Source organism: Trachurus trachurus (genome assembly GCF_905171665.1).
Source record: "Trachurus trachurus genome assembly, chromosome: 11".
NCBI lineage: Eukaryota > Metazoa > Chordata > Actinopteri > Carangiformes > Carangidae > Trachurus > Trachurus trachurus.
The window spans coordinates 4,109,626-4,126,011 of record NC_139904.1 but is presented as its reverse complement, the minus strand read 5'-3'; the positions used below and the strand labels follow the sequence as shown (position 1 = coordinate 4,126,011).

The window sequence follows — 16,386 nt, the reverse complement described above, 5'->3', positions numbered from 1 at the left end:
ATAAGTCGACTAAATGTTGACCGGGAGTCGTCTCTGTCCAAATATGACGATCGATGACGATTTAACAGACGCGTTTCAGCAAAGTTGTCGGCCATTGTTGTTGACGTTGACGTTTCTTGTTGTGGCTCAGGTTACAAAAGATCTGTTTTCATCATCTACATGACGGATGTTTTAGTTGAGATTTATTCACTCTGGGACCCGTTCTCCCAAAACGCTGCTTCCACGTGGATGAAACGGATAAAAAACGATTAAAAAAAACTAAAAATTTCTGCATGCATTGGACATGTTGTGGTTTAGACTGTGACATTGTGATTAATTATGTAATATCTATTTGTATGCAGACAGGGACAATGCAGTTGAAACAGGATGTGAAACTCATGTGTCAGACAGACACTTTATCGCTGTGACTAATTCTGTTTGATGGAAATAAAACAAAACTGAAAACTGAACCGAGAAAATCCAGCTTTTACCTGAGAGAGCTGGTGGGTGAGACTCATCTTAAAACATCACAAGAACAAGAACGAGAACAAGAATCGAGATTCGTAGGTTTGAGTTGAATCTGGATTCAGTCTTACTCACAGCGCCATCATCAGGTTTACATAAGTGGTTCTCAAACTTTTTTACATCAAGGACCCTAAATTGACACAAATGAGACCAGGGACCCCAGTTGGACAAAATTTTGGAGCAAACACCAGAAATACACAATTATTTGTTCTGAGACTGAAGAATGGCACTTTTTTAGTCTATATACGTTCAAATTAGAGCCAATGACGTGAATTTTTTGAAAAAAAAAAAAAAAAAGTTAAAAATTCTAGAAAAAAGTGGTAAAATTTCAAGAAAAAGTTAGGGACCCCCTTGAAACCTCTCAAGTTATACAGTACATGCTGTCATACCACCATTTAGACATACCGCTATTCCAACATGCCATCGTCCCAGCATTCCGACAAGGCTTTCATTATAAGGAAATTTGCGTTACTCAACAGACTCCCTCCTACTTATCTGGACTCTCTCTATCTATCTAGCCTGTCTAGCCTCTACCTGGTCTTTTTACTAAACTTAACCAACTCCTTTCTTCATTGCCTAAACCCAACCAGTGCAAAATCTTTTGGGGAAAAAAATACGCTATTAAAGGAATTGTCGGAAAGGCAGGATGTTTAGAAAAATAAATAAATAAATACTGTCATTCTGAGGCAAGACTTGTAGGAGTGATGGGACATTTGATAGAAAATTAAGTGCTGCCATTTAGACAATTAGAGGCCTCTGTTGGACTTGTGGGATGTTGGAATGTCCCCAGACCCCACTTTGAAAACCACTGGTTTACATCATATCTAGTTGTGTTGTTTCTGGTTCTATGGCTCGTCCCAGTTCTCTGCAATAAGACTGATGAGAGATATTGATCAACTGGCCCCGCCCACCTCCATTAATCAATATACTGTAGATCAGTATGAGCTCATGTTCTCAACCTCCCAGGACCAGATGTGGTGAAGTTGTGTGTTGTGTTAGATCAGCTCTCTGTGTGTTGGTTTATCATCGCCACTGGGTGAATATTTAATGTGTTATCTCCTCTAAGCTCCGCCCCCTGTGTGATGACGATGGTGGTTTATTATAGGCTAGAAAAGACTCACCTGTGTACTCTATTGTACTCTACTGTATCTAGTGACCAGTCAGGTGGGGGCTGGGCTCATTTGCCTGGTAAATCAACCAACAGTGACTCCACCTGTGTCGCTGCTCCTCCTTCAGTCAACAGCTCAGCTGCTTTGCATCAGATGTTCAGCTCCATCACTGCTTCCTCCTCCCAGCTGCTATCGATCCGTGTGTGTGGGTGTGTGTGTGTGCGTCTGGACACGTGGTGCTTATTGTTTACATTACACAGCTGATCACACACCTGCAGCAGCAGCAGCAGTGCATGCTGGGACACAGGTCTCCAAGGTGCCTTTGACACAGTGGGAAGGTGGAAGTAGGTAAAAGGGGTTTTTACCCAGTGCCAGGTTTAAAAACAGCTCACACACACACACATGCACACACACACGTCGCAGTGAAACTGACACTGAGGACGGACCAGTGTTTCCTGGTTACAGACATAACACACACAGGGGGCGAGGAGGGGGTGTCTGGTTTCCTTCACGAGGCCTCACACTGATCCCCAGGACCTGGAAGGAATCTGTGTGTGCGTGTGTGTGTGTGTGTGGAGGACACAGATGATTAAAAAGTCATTATGTGTTTCTGCAAATCATGAAGCGTTAAAGGTAGAGTCTGGAGTTTTGTTCATTGCAGTTTGTAAACAAGACAGTCATTCAAACTGCGCCCCTCCTCTCGGGCTAAGCTATGTAGCCTCCTGCCCTAGACAGCAGCAGTTGTCATGACAACAAAGGAAAGGAAATACAGTCCGAAAGAAGCGCTGGAGCCGTGGGCCGATAGCCGACCGTCACCAACACCGGGAGCCTCCGGTGTTATGTTGTTGTGGTGAGCTGGGAAGATGGTGTTAGCAGCGGATGCTAACCGCTACCGCTAGCCGAAGTTAGCATTGAGCTAGCTCACTACAACACTCCTCATACTTGTTACCAGTCGAGGCTTTAGTTGTCATGACGGTGGGGAATCGGTCCACGGCTCCAGCGCTTCACTCAGACTGTATTTCTTTTTCTCTGCGGTCCTGACTGCTGCTGCTGAGAGAGAGAGACGTGCTAGCGCTTGTTAGCATCAGAGACAGCTAGTGCGGCTAGCAGCCCTGAGCCTCCTACTCTGCTGCACGTAGCTTCACCTGAGCTCTGTCATTGGCTGGAGAGAAAAGAGAAGCTGATTTTATTTTAGCTGTGTAAATATTGTCTTTATCATATTTCAAACATGTTTAGGTGAGAAAGTAGCCGTTTAGATCAGCAGTGTGTCCTTAATTTGTCTAAATACCAGCTGTTTACAATTTTGTGCAGACGAATTCGGCGCTACAAGCTAGCCGTTGTGTGCAACGCACTTCCGGTTACTTTCACAAAATAAAACACCCGTTTCCCTTTACATACAGAAAACCATGACGATAGAATTTGTTCTTTTACTTTGAAATAGGAAGCTAACCTAGCCTCGATGTAGCTAGCTTGAACCAAAATAAACCGTCTTAGCTTGAACCCTCCGTTTTGACCGATCTCGTCCCGTTACCGGCATTTGACCGCTCAAGATGCCTTACCGAGTTGCTGAAGAGTTTCTCTGATGACTTTAGGTGGAGGCAGGCTAACACTACCTATACACTTCCAGCAGTGTGCGAAATACCCATCAATATTCGGGGGGGTCCCTAACTCGCGATTGTTGCGCAATACCGTTTTTTTTTTCTTTTTATAAAGTAGGACTATAACATTACAATAAGCCAAGAAAATTAGCCTATAGCCTAAAAAGGAGAGGCAAAGTTGTGCATTACAATGCAGAAAGTAATTGATAATAAATAGACGATAATTCAATAAATAAAAGACAATAATTGGCACCACACTGGCGCACTTGAACAATGAATAAATGCCAGGTATAGGAGACTGGCGCGATCAGGGCAATGCAGAAACGAATAGACAATAAATAAAATACAATAATTAAAATGAATGAAAGACACCAAACTCGTGCACTCAAATAACAACTGTATAAATCTGGAGATCAGAGACTGGCGTGCAATTATGTGCACGAGATCCTCAGCCTGCAACTATGACCGATCATGTAACCTTATCTAACCATCCATCTGGCAAATACGTTTAAACACAGCATTGAACACATCCACAAATCACATTCGTATAACGGGCCATCATGAAAATTGAAAAAGCACAGACAAATAGCTCACAACAGGCGCCTGGCCAAACAACACCAGGGGTTCAGGCCATAGTATGCTGAAGCAGGCTAGCTAAGTTATTTTCCTGCCTTAATGTCAAGCCAAGGGTTGCGGTATTTCCATTACCCCACCTGCTTAGGTGTAAAAAAAAAAAAAAAAAGAAAGAAAGAAAAAGCGGGGGCTGCGGCTACGTCTTCAGAGCACTCGGCCTCAACTTCACTTTCTTCGGCAGAGGGTGGAGAGGAACGGGATCCTCTGTTCTGATAGCGAGTGGGCTCGACTCTTGCGCTGGGCTGGCGCACATGGCTAATTTGCATAATGCGCAGGTGACACGGTTCAGCTTAATGTTAAACGAATAAATGTTTTGAATTATGAATACTGGACATGGTGATCTTAAACACATTTAATTGACCACAATAAAATTATTATATTATATTATATTATTTTTTTTTTGACAAGATTGAGACCCCCCTCAGATTTTGCTTTTGAGTCTTTCAGGGGGTCTCAAGGGGTTAATCGGGGGGGTCCGACCCCCCCAAACCCCCCCGTATTTCGCACTATGACTTCCAGCGTTTGAGCTAAGCTAATTACGGGCGATACGGCTCTATCTCCCTTGTTACTGCACGTACAGTCGAAAGGATGGTGTCTATCTGCTTATCATGGACTCGGGAGTGAGGCAAGACACGAAAAAAAAATTGTTGGTGTTTCCTTTTAAGAAGCTCTTTTATCTTAATGGTTTAGTGCAGATTAAAGGATCAGACACAGTGTTGTGATCCGAGGAGGAAGCGACCACACCCTGAGCTCAGTCGACCCGGCAGCACCAGGCTGCAGAACTGGGCTCAGCGTGACTCACACACTCACTTCCCTGTCTCTACAATACACACACACACTGACACGCAGACACACACACCATGTCCCCAGATGCTCTTCAATAACCAACACAACATACAGTATAAACATGTTAGTGGTGAACCTCATACATGCAACACACACAAACACACACACTGTTGCTGCAGACTCACACATCTGCTCTTTGTGCTGTGACTGACTCAGATTTCATCCATTCAGAATTTGAATATCGTTGCTCAGATAAAGGAACAGTTCCTCGTTTGTAACGACTCAGCTGATGAGTCATGTTCAGACTGAACTTCGCTGCTCAAACTGGAGATGAAACGATGCCACATGGCACGATGAAACGTTTTTCTGGTTTTGGTTCATAACTTTTGTTATTTGTTTGAGTTTGTAGACGGAGCCTGAAGCTTCATCAAGATGTTCTATTGTTTTAAATACAGAGGCCTCCTCTTCTTCCTCCTCCTCTTCCTGCTCCTCTCCCTTATTCTTCTCTCTCCTCATCTTCTTCCTTCTCCTCGTTTTCCTCCTACTTTTCTCTCCTCCTCTTCCTCCTTCTCTTTTCCTCTTCCTCCTCTCCCTTCACCTCCTCCTCCTGCTCTTCTTCTTCCTTCTCCTCCTCCTCTTCCTCCTCCTTCTCTTCTTCTCTTTCCTTCTCCTCTTCTTTCACCTCATCCTCTCTCCTCATCCTCCTTTTCTTCTTCCTTCATCTCCTCCTTCTCTTTCTTCTTCGTCTCCTTCTCCTCGTCTACCTCCTCCTTTTCTCTCCTCCTCTTCCTCCTCTCCCTTCTCTTCTTCTTCCTTCACCTCCTCCTTCCTTCCTCTCTTCTTCCTGCAACTCCTCCTCCTCCTCTTTCTCTCTCCTCTTACTCCTCCACCTCTTCTTCTTCCTCCTCTTTCACTTTCTCCTCCCTTTTCTCTCCTCCTCCTCCTCCTCCTCCTCAGTGAATCTCAGTTATAACCATGTTATAAAGGCAGCTTTATTTGTGCAGCCCACAAGGCATCATAACAAAACATGTTATTGTTGAACCTCACACACACACACACACACACACACACACACACACACACACACACACACACACACACACACACACACACACACACACACACACACACACACAGTTCTAGAGCTTGAACAGACATGGAGACTCTCTTCGGTCTCTTCGGTTTATTTATGAGCAGCAGCTGTTGGACATAAACTGATGACGTCTGACCGCGGGAAAACGCCGCTCGTGAGCCGCGTCAGAGCTGCGCGAGGCGGCAGAGCTCGAGTCCATCACCATCATCACGTCTCCGAGCTCCAAGGCAAGGCTGGAGGCTGGGGTGTGTGTGGATAGGGGGGTTATGTAACCGTGGGTGAGGTGCAGTGAGAGTCTCATCACTCAGGCTAAAATAAGCGAGCAGGGGGAGTTCCCTCCCTGTGGCGCGCGCTCTAATGGCCCTGAAGCGTCGTTATGCGCGAGGCGTCGTTAGGAGATGGAGCCGAGCAGACCGGGACTGAAGTGAAGTGAAGTGAAGTGAAGTGGGCTGGGCCTGAGTCTGCAACCTGAGCCGACCTCAGAGTCTGTCTGTGTGTCTGTGTGTGTGTAAGAGAGAGAAAGTGTGTGTGTATGTTTTCCCCTCCATGTGGCTCCTCGCGCAGAGCGGAGAGGAAAGTTTGGTTTGGAGGAGCGGAGAGACGCGGTTTTCCGCTTAGTCCCGGTCCCGGTGGTGCTGCGTTGTTTTTGTTTTTAACGCGCGGGATCGAACATGTCCGGAGCGGAGGAGCCCGTGGTGCGCGCGGCCGTGGTACCGTCCTGGTCCGGTGGCCTGGAGCGGGAAACTCTTTACTACCGGAGAAACTACAACTACATCCACGAGATGAGCTGCGGCGACGTGGGCGCGCATCTGTACAGCCGCATGTGCTGCGCAGGTAGGAGGAGGAGGAGGAGGAGGAGAGAGGAGGAGGGTTGGGAGGGGCAGCTGGGTGGGGTGGGGTGGGGGGGGTTAACTGTTTCAGTGCCGACACCCACCCACCGGACTGGACAGGAGGACCCGAGGGTCAGAAGACGAGAGCTCTGTTCACTTTGGCGTCATCATCTGTTGATCCCGACGAGATTTCAAAATAAGAGCGGGCAGAGCTCAGAGCTGCTGCTTTCACATCTAGGCTACTATGTATTTTAATACATTTAAGTAATATTTAACATGAAGAACAACAGAGAACAGAAGGTTTTGTCTTTTCAGTTTCTCACAGAACATATAATGTGCAGCAGAAACAGTCTGACTGAATATTTTCTGTTTTTCTTATTTCATTTATACAATAAACTAGATTCAGTTTGGTATACGTCCACTGTTTTCTAACATGTTGAATTAATTCAGCATCTGGTTTATTATAACAGTAGAAACACAATAGAACAACAGTAGATGATTAACTGTTTCACCCACCGGACTGGACTGGACATTTAAATATTATTTAACATGAAGAACAAGCTTTTGTCTTTTCAGTCTCACAGAACAAATAATGTGCAGCTGAGACTTTTTTTTTTAATGAATATTTTCTGTTTTTCTTATTTCATTTAGGCTATAGCCTACAATAAACTAGATTTAGTTTGGTTCAGTGTGTCCACTGTTTCCTAACATGTTGAGTTAATTCAGCATTTGGTTTCTTATAACAGTAGAAACAGTTACAGCTCCAGGTGCTTCTGTGTTTCACCTCCTCACATGATCAGAGTAAACACAGTGTGAGTGTTTACTCGTCGCCTCCTCCTCTCTGACGTCTCTCTGGAGGTTTTTCGAGGCTCAAACTAAACTTTTTTTTTTTCTTTCTGATCTGTCATCAAAACTCCTCTGTGAGTGTTTTTACTGCATTGTCATGGCAACGGCTCTCACTTACCCTATCATTCTTCCCACAATCCATAGTGACCGAGTGTAAACATGAGTCACACATACACACAATGTGGCAGCGACCTTGGACTTGTTCCTCCCAGTGAAGGAGTTAAAGAGCAGGACCAGTAGAGACCAGTAGAGACCAGCAGGGGGAGACAAACCCTCTGCAGCAGCTTCAGGGTCAGGATTAACCCTCAACCCTGTGCTCATCAATCTGCAGCATGTGAAGGTCGTAAATCCAGTAATTATCCTGTCTCATAGTTTCATAACTGCAGCACAGTAAACACCATGTGTGGCTGATTATCTTCAACTTTCACATTTTTTACTCCGTGTGCGAGTTTCAGACTCAAACTTTATAGACTCGACACACGCAGGTCAAATGTCCCATGAGGTCATAGAGATAGAAGTTATACACTGACTGACTGTTAAACTACTGTTTGACTATTAGCCGTGGAGGAATTTGCTGCAAATAGTTCGTTCCATTAATATTTTCTAAAAAACGTCTCTTTTTTACAGCATTTGATTCAGCGTTGTACAAATCCTCTGTCACCCTCTGATTTTATTTTATTAAACCTAGGCTACTTCTTGTTTTTAAATGTTCGTTCTCGGCGTCTTTTTCTCTCTTTTTATTATTCTGTTGTTCTTGTTTTGCACAAAGTTGTAAAGCACAACTTTGGTCAACGTTGGTTGTTTTTAAATGAGTGCTGACTTGACTTGACTTCTTCAATCTGATGTAGGTGAAGGAATTGTTTTGATATTGAACTCTGTATCGATTAGACTTGCACCGATCCAGCTTCTTGCGTCCCAATAATACCGATACCTGAGCTTGGCATACCGTTCCGATACTGTTAATAAACTCTACACCTGGTCATGTGGAAGACACAAACACATTAACGTAGAACTGAAGTGAATAGATCGCCGTCATGGATCAATCCCATGATCCGATACCGATCAAACTGTTTATCTGATCAGTGCACGATCCCAAACACCAATATTGGATCAGATCAATCACATCTCCGATCAAAACCTGGACTCTTGTTGCCCTGAACTAAACTGGCGCTCTGTCTCAGTCTTCTTCTTCTTCTTCTGTGGTTCCGTGCCTGAGTGCTTTCACTCCGTTTGCCAGCTTCACTTTGGCGCCGTCCCATAATGCCGCGGGGGCCTCCATTCTTCACCTTGGCAGCAGCGACGGCTCCTTCATACCTCCAGCGCTCCATCAGCAGCTCCATCAGGACCTGCACCACATTCCTGAGCTCAGCAGGACCCGGACTCATGCTGTCACACGTACAGGAGGGGTGGAGAGGGGGGCTGGGGGGGATCGGGTGGGTCTGGGTGGTGTTATCTCAGAGAGGCGGCTCCCCCTGTCTGTGAGGAGAGGGTGGGGTGGGGGGGCGGGGAGACGGGGAGACGCGCCCTCAGCAGGAATGTGGAGACTCTCACGGCAGAAATGTCAAACTGTAAAACTCCTCAGAAGAGTTTAAACTGGGAGAGAGAGAGAGAAGACGGGTCTGATCCGGTTTGGTCCGGTCTGGTCCGATGCGGTCTGGTCCAGTCTGATCTGATGCGGTCCTTTCTGGTCTGGTCCAGTCTGGTCTGGTCTGGTCTGGTTCGGTCCGGTCTGGTCCGATGCGGTCTGGTCTGGTCCAGTCTGGTCTGATGTGGTCTGGTCTGGTCTGATTTAGCATGTGTGTATGTGGGGCGGTGTTTATAAACATGTTAACGAGCGTCAGGTGGATTGTTTATAAACCTTAACGAGCTCTGGCCTGAGGCTCAGAGGTTACCACGGCAACTTGAGGCAGTTGCCAATGACGATAGGGGCCCCCCAGGCTGAGGCAGACAGAAACGTGGAGAAAAAGAGCGATTTTCTGCCTCTGCACCGGTCTCACATTTGGGCTTATTCTGACAAAACGGTAACTCCTATCAGAAAAAAACACAGATCATCATCGCTGTAAGGACTTCCTGAACGATTTTGTGTGATTTTGGTGTTTCTACAGTCAATATTTTGGAGACACTGGCAATTTTAAAACATCGGTCCGTTCTGCTTCTCTCAGAAAATCTTTGTATTGGAGTCAATGAGGAGCAGAGACAGACGTGGCCGCACTTAGAGGCTGACAATTCAAATTCTGTAAGTCTCTCTGATATTTTGAGCACATTGTGAGAGACAGAACAAGTTTGTCTACAAATATGGAAAAAATCATGTGTGTAGAGTGTAAATTGTGGCCGGGAGGAGCATGGAAAGAGAAAAAATCTGGAATTTTTCTGGGCTCTCTCCCACTCTGACCGATGATGTCACGCACTCTGACACGAACATTCCGTGCAATACACACCCATTATAATCTCAACATTTCTCCAGATATGGTCATGGTCATTGAACAGTGATTGATCAAAAACTATAATACCTATCGAAACATGGATTAATACACTAATACACAAGACTTGTGTCTACAGTTTAAAGTTTAAATTAAGTCTCTAGGTGAAAGTATGCCCGAGCAGTAGACAGCAGTAGGCTTGAACCGCACGTTTTGATATAACATTTGTAGCGAACAAGTATAGCGAATCGAAATTGTGTCCGGAAGAGGAATAATAATAGCCTATAGATAAGAAAAAATCCACTGTATAACTTGTAGTGCTCATAGCTGTAGGGGCCAGTGCTCGGTGCGATTGCCCTGTGGCCCTAACTACAAATAAGTCAAACACGTCAGAACATACAACATGAATAAACAGGTTCACAGTTTAAAATATCTCTCTCTTGTCTCAAACATCAGTATAATTATTTCTTTAGAGCTGTGATGTCAGAGTTAGTTCATAAATCAGTGCTGGTCTTCGGGCGATGTCAGATTGCATCATGGGGGAGAAAAAGCTGCAGATAGAGAAGGAGAACAGTGGGTTTCACCTTCAGGTTCTGGTTCAGTTGGTTCTGTTTCTGTTTCCTGCAGGTTTCTTTTTATATCAGCAGCTTCCTTTCTCATTCCTCAAGTCCTGACAAGTCTCCTCCCTCTGAAGGCATCTCAAACATCTGCACACTGCAACCAGGGACACACTGGTGCTCCCGGGGTGAAAGGTGCTGAGCAGGTATTTAGGATGAGGAGGAGGAGGAGGAGGAGGAGGAGGTTCAGGACTTTCCAACAGATAAACATGAGTTGTTGTTTCAGAGCTGCAGTCTGAGATGATTTGTGTTGATGATCTCAAACAGATGCTTCTGATGCAGGAAGATAATGACACAACAATCCTGCTCTTCTTCTTCAACACGCACTCAGACACACACACACATACACACACACACACACACACACACACACACACACACACACACTGCGACACAGTAACGTCTCTGTGTTTGCACAGTCGTGTGGTTTCTCTCTGAAATAACTTGGACCAAATGTTTCAGATACGACTCACAGGTCATTCTCATTACAACCTGAACATGATGGAGAAATAAAATAAAACCTCCTCCTCCTCTTCTTTTATTTATTCATTTATTTGCACACACACACATACAGTATATATATATCAATAAAAACAGTAAACAGTTCCTGTAGAGTAGAAGAGACTGTGCGGGTGACCCCAACATCCCTGACATCTTCCTCTGCATTCCTGAAGAAAAGCTGCTGCAGAATCAGAGATACAGAGAAACTCTTTGCATTTTTCTGGACCACTAGTAGTAGTACTTTTGTAGAAAAAAACTATTTCAAATAAATAAGAATGTTCAGATGAGAAACAACGCACACCGTAGGTTGTAGAGGTGCTGGCGATGGAAAATACCTGTTCGGCCTTTGTCAACGGGCCGAAACGTTGTCTAATAAAACTCTCTGCAACCGGAGCTGAGTGTGCGGCGTTCCTCTTTTTCTTTCTTCAAATAAATAAGAATAGCATATACAAGAAAGAAAAACAGAAAGAGAAAGGGAACAGAGAGAGTGAGGGAAACAAAAAAGCACAAAAACTGTTTCATAGCGAAAAGACAATGAGTCATAAAACTGTATTAATTTCATTGATAGTTTGTCTTTCAGCCAGTTGATGAGTCATTCCTCAGTTTGTTCCCTTTGTATTTGATGGTGTTGTAGTGTCGGTGTCTGTCTAGTTTTAGATGTTTATGTGTTTATGGCTTCGGTGGATTGTAGATAAAAATACACATTTGTAAAATGTTTGTCGAATACAGTGAAGATCTTTACTCCTCCTCCTCCTGGGCTCTCCTGGAGGTCCAGTTCTCGCTCCAGCTTCTGGTCTTTGCACCGTGACCACCCGGTTCAGACGGGTTAATGAGCTGCAGCGAACAGAGAGACGCCTCAGACCTCCTCGGCCCCTTGGTACCGGTCCAGAACAACAACAGAACCTGGATCAGGATCCGAGTGTGTTTTGCTCCAGAGGCTGCAGATGCTTTTATTTTGACGGGGTTTCAGTCTGCTGGGTGGATTTTCAGAGCAAAACGTCCTGTTACTGTTGAATTCCTCGTAAAAAACAAACAGCAGGCGAACAGAGCTCAGCTGGTTCTGGTCTGGTTCCTCTGTTTTGGAAACCTTCATTTACCCAGAATGCATTGCACCTGCAGTCCAGGTGTTTTCTGCAGCAGACAAGTTCAAACTGGGGGGGTGGGGGGGTCACTGACCTGCGCAGTCTCTTTCAAAATAAAGCGTCAGACTGACAGCAGCAGGAAATCGTACACTGAGGATGTTGGGTTTAAAGAGTTAAAGCCAGTCCCTGCAGAAAAACGGCAGTTATGCCATCCCATAATTCAACACAGAATCAACCAAAGACGCTTCACTTTTGCCACAAAAATTGCCGATATGCAGGAAATTCACAGAGCTTGCATAATTTCATAATTTGCTGCATTTTTTGTTGCAAAAAAGTGCCACATGTTTTCTCTTCTGAAAAAATGTTGCACGATCACTTCACACAGGAGCAGCTGTTTCCCCTGTTGCCTTGGGAACGTTATCAAGTGAAAAGATAAACGAAACCGGGAAAACTCGGAGCGAATGAACCCGTTTCTTAAGATTAGAAATAAAACAAAACGCGAACTCATCGTAGGACGACTTTAGAAAAGATTGTTTACATTCAGGCTGCAACAGGCTGCTGCAGGAGGAGTCACTTTGTTTTTCCGTTTCACATAGTTTTTGCACCTTCCCTTGATTTTATCACGTAAAACTGCATAGGCTAGAATGTTTTGCCTCGTTTCACGTTTCTGAAGAAAAGCTGCTGCAGAATCAGAGATTTTTCTGCATCAGGGACAAAGAAACTCTGTGTTTTTTTTTCTAGAAAGCAGCTGTAAAACATGTGTCTCAGTGCAGAGGTTCAGTTTTCAATGCAGTTTAATCACATACAACTCTGGTCCCTTCCATCTTCCATCTTCCATCTTCCTTTACATTCCCGAAGAAAAGCTGCTGCAGAATCAGACAAACTCTTTGCATTTTTCTGGAAGGCGGCTGTTAACATGTGTGTCAGTGCAGCGGTGGTGAGGTGAGGTGTGGTGGGTGGGGTCTTAGGGGTGTGGGGGGGTGTGTGGGGGTGGGGGGGGGGGGGGGGGGTAGTAGATTACAGGGCTGGTGGAGAAGCTCAGTGACTGACGGCTGCTGACATCGAAGCCTGGAGGCAACGTTCCTGCAGGAGAGGGAGAAAGGAGAGACAAACAGAAAGAAAAAGAGGAGTGAAGGAGCTGAATGAGGATGAACACCCCCCCCCTCCTCCTCCAACCCCCCCTCCTCCCCCAACCCCCCCGCTCCCTGTGCAGCAGCAGTAAGGAGAAGTGTATTGCACCAGGCTGCGGCGGTCAGTGTGAGTGTCAGTGTCAGTGAGCAGCAGCAGCAGCAGCAGCATGGAGGCGACGCTCCGGCTGAGCAACGCTTCCTCCGACAGCGTCTTCTTCACCGACCAGCCGCTCTGTTACCAGGGGCAGGGGGGGCCGGGGGGGCAGGGGGCGCTGAGGGCCATGCACCACATGAAAGGTAGAGTCTCTCTCTCTGTCTCTCTCTCTACAGGACAGGTAGAGTCTGGGCTTCAGTGTTTTCTCATTATGACGCTGCAGGTGGTTTCATTTCATTTGCAGAGAACCGGTGCACTGCAAAAACTCAAAATCTTTCCAAGAATATTTGTCGTATTTCTTGTCAAAATGTCTAATTTTTGGTCAAAACTAATCTCTTTTCTCTTAAAATAAGACTCATTACCCAAAAATGAACTTGTTTTGAGATAATTTTCATTTGTTTCAAACAAATTTTCAATTGAAATAAGTAGAAAAATCTGCCAGTGAAAGCAGGTTTTTTGTGCTTGTAATAAGGAAGAATAACTTGCTCCACTATCAGATTTTTATACTTATTTCAAGTGAAAATCTGCTTGAAAGAAGTAAAAAGTGTCTAAAAACAAGCTACTTTTAAATGTGATGAGTCTTATTTTTAGTATAATGAGTTTGACTAGAAATGACTAGAAATAAGACCAATATTCTTGGTTAGATTTTGAGTTTTTCCAGTGTGGTCGTCTGTCTGTCGTCTCGGGGACACGCCCCCTTTTAATGTGTCACTCACAGCTTTTTCCTCTTTTTATTAGTCAGCTGAGCCAACTCCCATTTAAAGAAGGAAAAACAGATGAGATGTGTTATTGTGAATCTGAACCTGACTCTGAATCTGAATCTGAATCTGAATCTGCTGCACATGAAACAACCTGCAGAGTTTCTGCTGCACAAACAGACGAGTGGTCGAACTGAGGTTTTATTACAAATAACTCGTCATCTTTGTTGTTTTTTGTGCAAATTCTCATTTAAATCAGTTGAATCAAGTCAACGGGACTTAGTTTTTGTCTTGAAATGTGATGATGTTGTTGTAGTTGTAGTTGTTGTGGCAGCATCATCATCATCCTGCAGCTCGTCTTCCAAGTCTGTGTGAGGATAAAGATGAGGATGAGGATGAAGCTTCAGGCCTCAACAGCTCAAAGTGTTTTATGTTTCTGTGTCGTGTTTTTTCTCGAGGCTGCGTTCAGGAATGTTGACAGCAGCGTTCAGCCGCTTGTTCCACCTCGACCCCTTAGCAGCAGCAGCTGGATGTGAATGAATGGATGAAGCATCAGATGAAGCAGCAGCGTCGTCGTCGCTCGTGTGTTGAATCAAATCAAACCGTTTTTTTTTTGTTTTTTTCACTTCTCTGTTCTGACTGTGAAACCGTCGCCAGCTTGTTGGTGACTCATGGATGATGTCACTCTGGTCGGGCGGCGGCGGCTCGGAGGGAGTTCCTCTTCTTCTTCTTCTTCTTGTTCCTCCTGGTTCCTCTTCGTTCCTTCTCCATCCGACTCTTCTGCTGCTCTCAGATTCACTCAGTGACGTTAAAACTCTGTGTGTTTGAAACTCAGGGCGACACGACACACCTGTATGTGTGTGTGTGTGTGTGTGTGTGTGTGTGTGTGTGTTGTAGCTGCAGGTATGTGTGAGTCCTGTTGGAAACAATCAGGCTGTGAAATCAAAACCAAACCAGAACATGTTGAGACACGTGTGTGTATGTGTGTGTGTGTGTGTGTGAGGATCAGATTTTGACGGACGTTGGTTCTCCGTCTCTTTGTCGTGACTCTGGGAAACTTCATCTCTTCTCTTTATCTGCAGCGGTTTGTCCCTGTGGAGTCTCTCTGTGGCTCAGACTCAGTAAATACAAACCCAGTTCACAGCGGCGACGTCTGAGGGTTTATGGGAAAAACAAACAGAGAGTAAAACATAAAATAATGTTTATTTTCATGGGTTTTTCTTGAGCTCAGATGATTTGACGGCCTAAAATAAATCAATGTGAGAAACAAACGTTAGCTCATAATTCGCCTTTTCCTACAAGAGTCACTGAATGCATCCTGAGCATTTATCACTATCACTATGGCAACGACGAGTTTCATCACTAAGGCTGTGTCCGAAATCACCCCCTACTCACTATATAGTGCACTATATAGTGACCGTGTCCGAATGTTTAGTGATTATTAATGTTCACTCTATAGTGCACTGAATCTATCCCACAATTCACTGCGAAATGTAGTGAACATCCGATGGTCACTAACCGGAGCAAGATATCCCATCATGCATTGCAGTCACGGATCGATGCCGTTAACACACCGGCCCAGAGCGACCGGTGTAGCTACCAAATAAATGAAGTAGTGCAGCAGCCTCAATAAATGTGTCCAGCTGCCAGAGTTGTCCGGTCGCGGCTTCCACAGACTCCCACAACAAACGTCGGAGCAAATTTCCTAACAAGTGTTATAAACTGAACACAGACTCTGGATAGCGAGGCTAATTTCTGTTAGCCTGTCTATGGCGTTTTACATTATACGTTAGCATTAAGCTAGCGGACTTTATGCTTAGTTGTGACACTGGCTGTGTGGGTTTTGAACGTTGTTTCAAACTATGTGGGTTTGATTGAACATCTTTGGTGCTTAAATATATATATATATATATTACCGCTTAATATATTGCCTTACTCCTCTTTTTATGTTGGTACGTCCGTAGGTCTATGCTACACCGGCCGTTACCATGGTTGTATCCATGGTACCTACGCCAGCCGTTACGATCGCGGTCGGAACATTTTAATTACGCGACGTAATACGTCATTAACTGTGCGGCGGAGTCGTGTCCGAAAGTGTTTCTTTATTTGACCAGTGAGTTCACTATATAGTCCACTATGTTGAATTCACTATATAGTGAGTAGGGAGGAGGGAATGAGTGAGTGATTTTGGACACAACCTAATTGTTAGTGTAAACCACCGAGTCGCTGCAGGGAGTCAGTGTGGACATGTGCAGCTGTGATGTCATGTGTTCATAATGTTGTTATCCACCTTTTTCCGAACGTCAAAAACGTAAAGCCGGTTTTGCTCTTCCGGTGGAATTGTATGTTTACGTTTCCATGGTTTCAACAGTCGCGGTAAATGCA

General features: G+C 44.9%; 1 protein-coding gene across 1 annotated transcript in view; it reads left to right on the top strand.

Annotated features, from left to right (window-relative positions):
- Positions 1–16,386, top strand: part of pleca (plectin a) — a 131,017-nt gene that overhangs the window by 57,090 nt on the left and 57,541 nt on the right. The gene's annotated exons all lie outside the window — the stretch shown is intronic.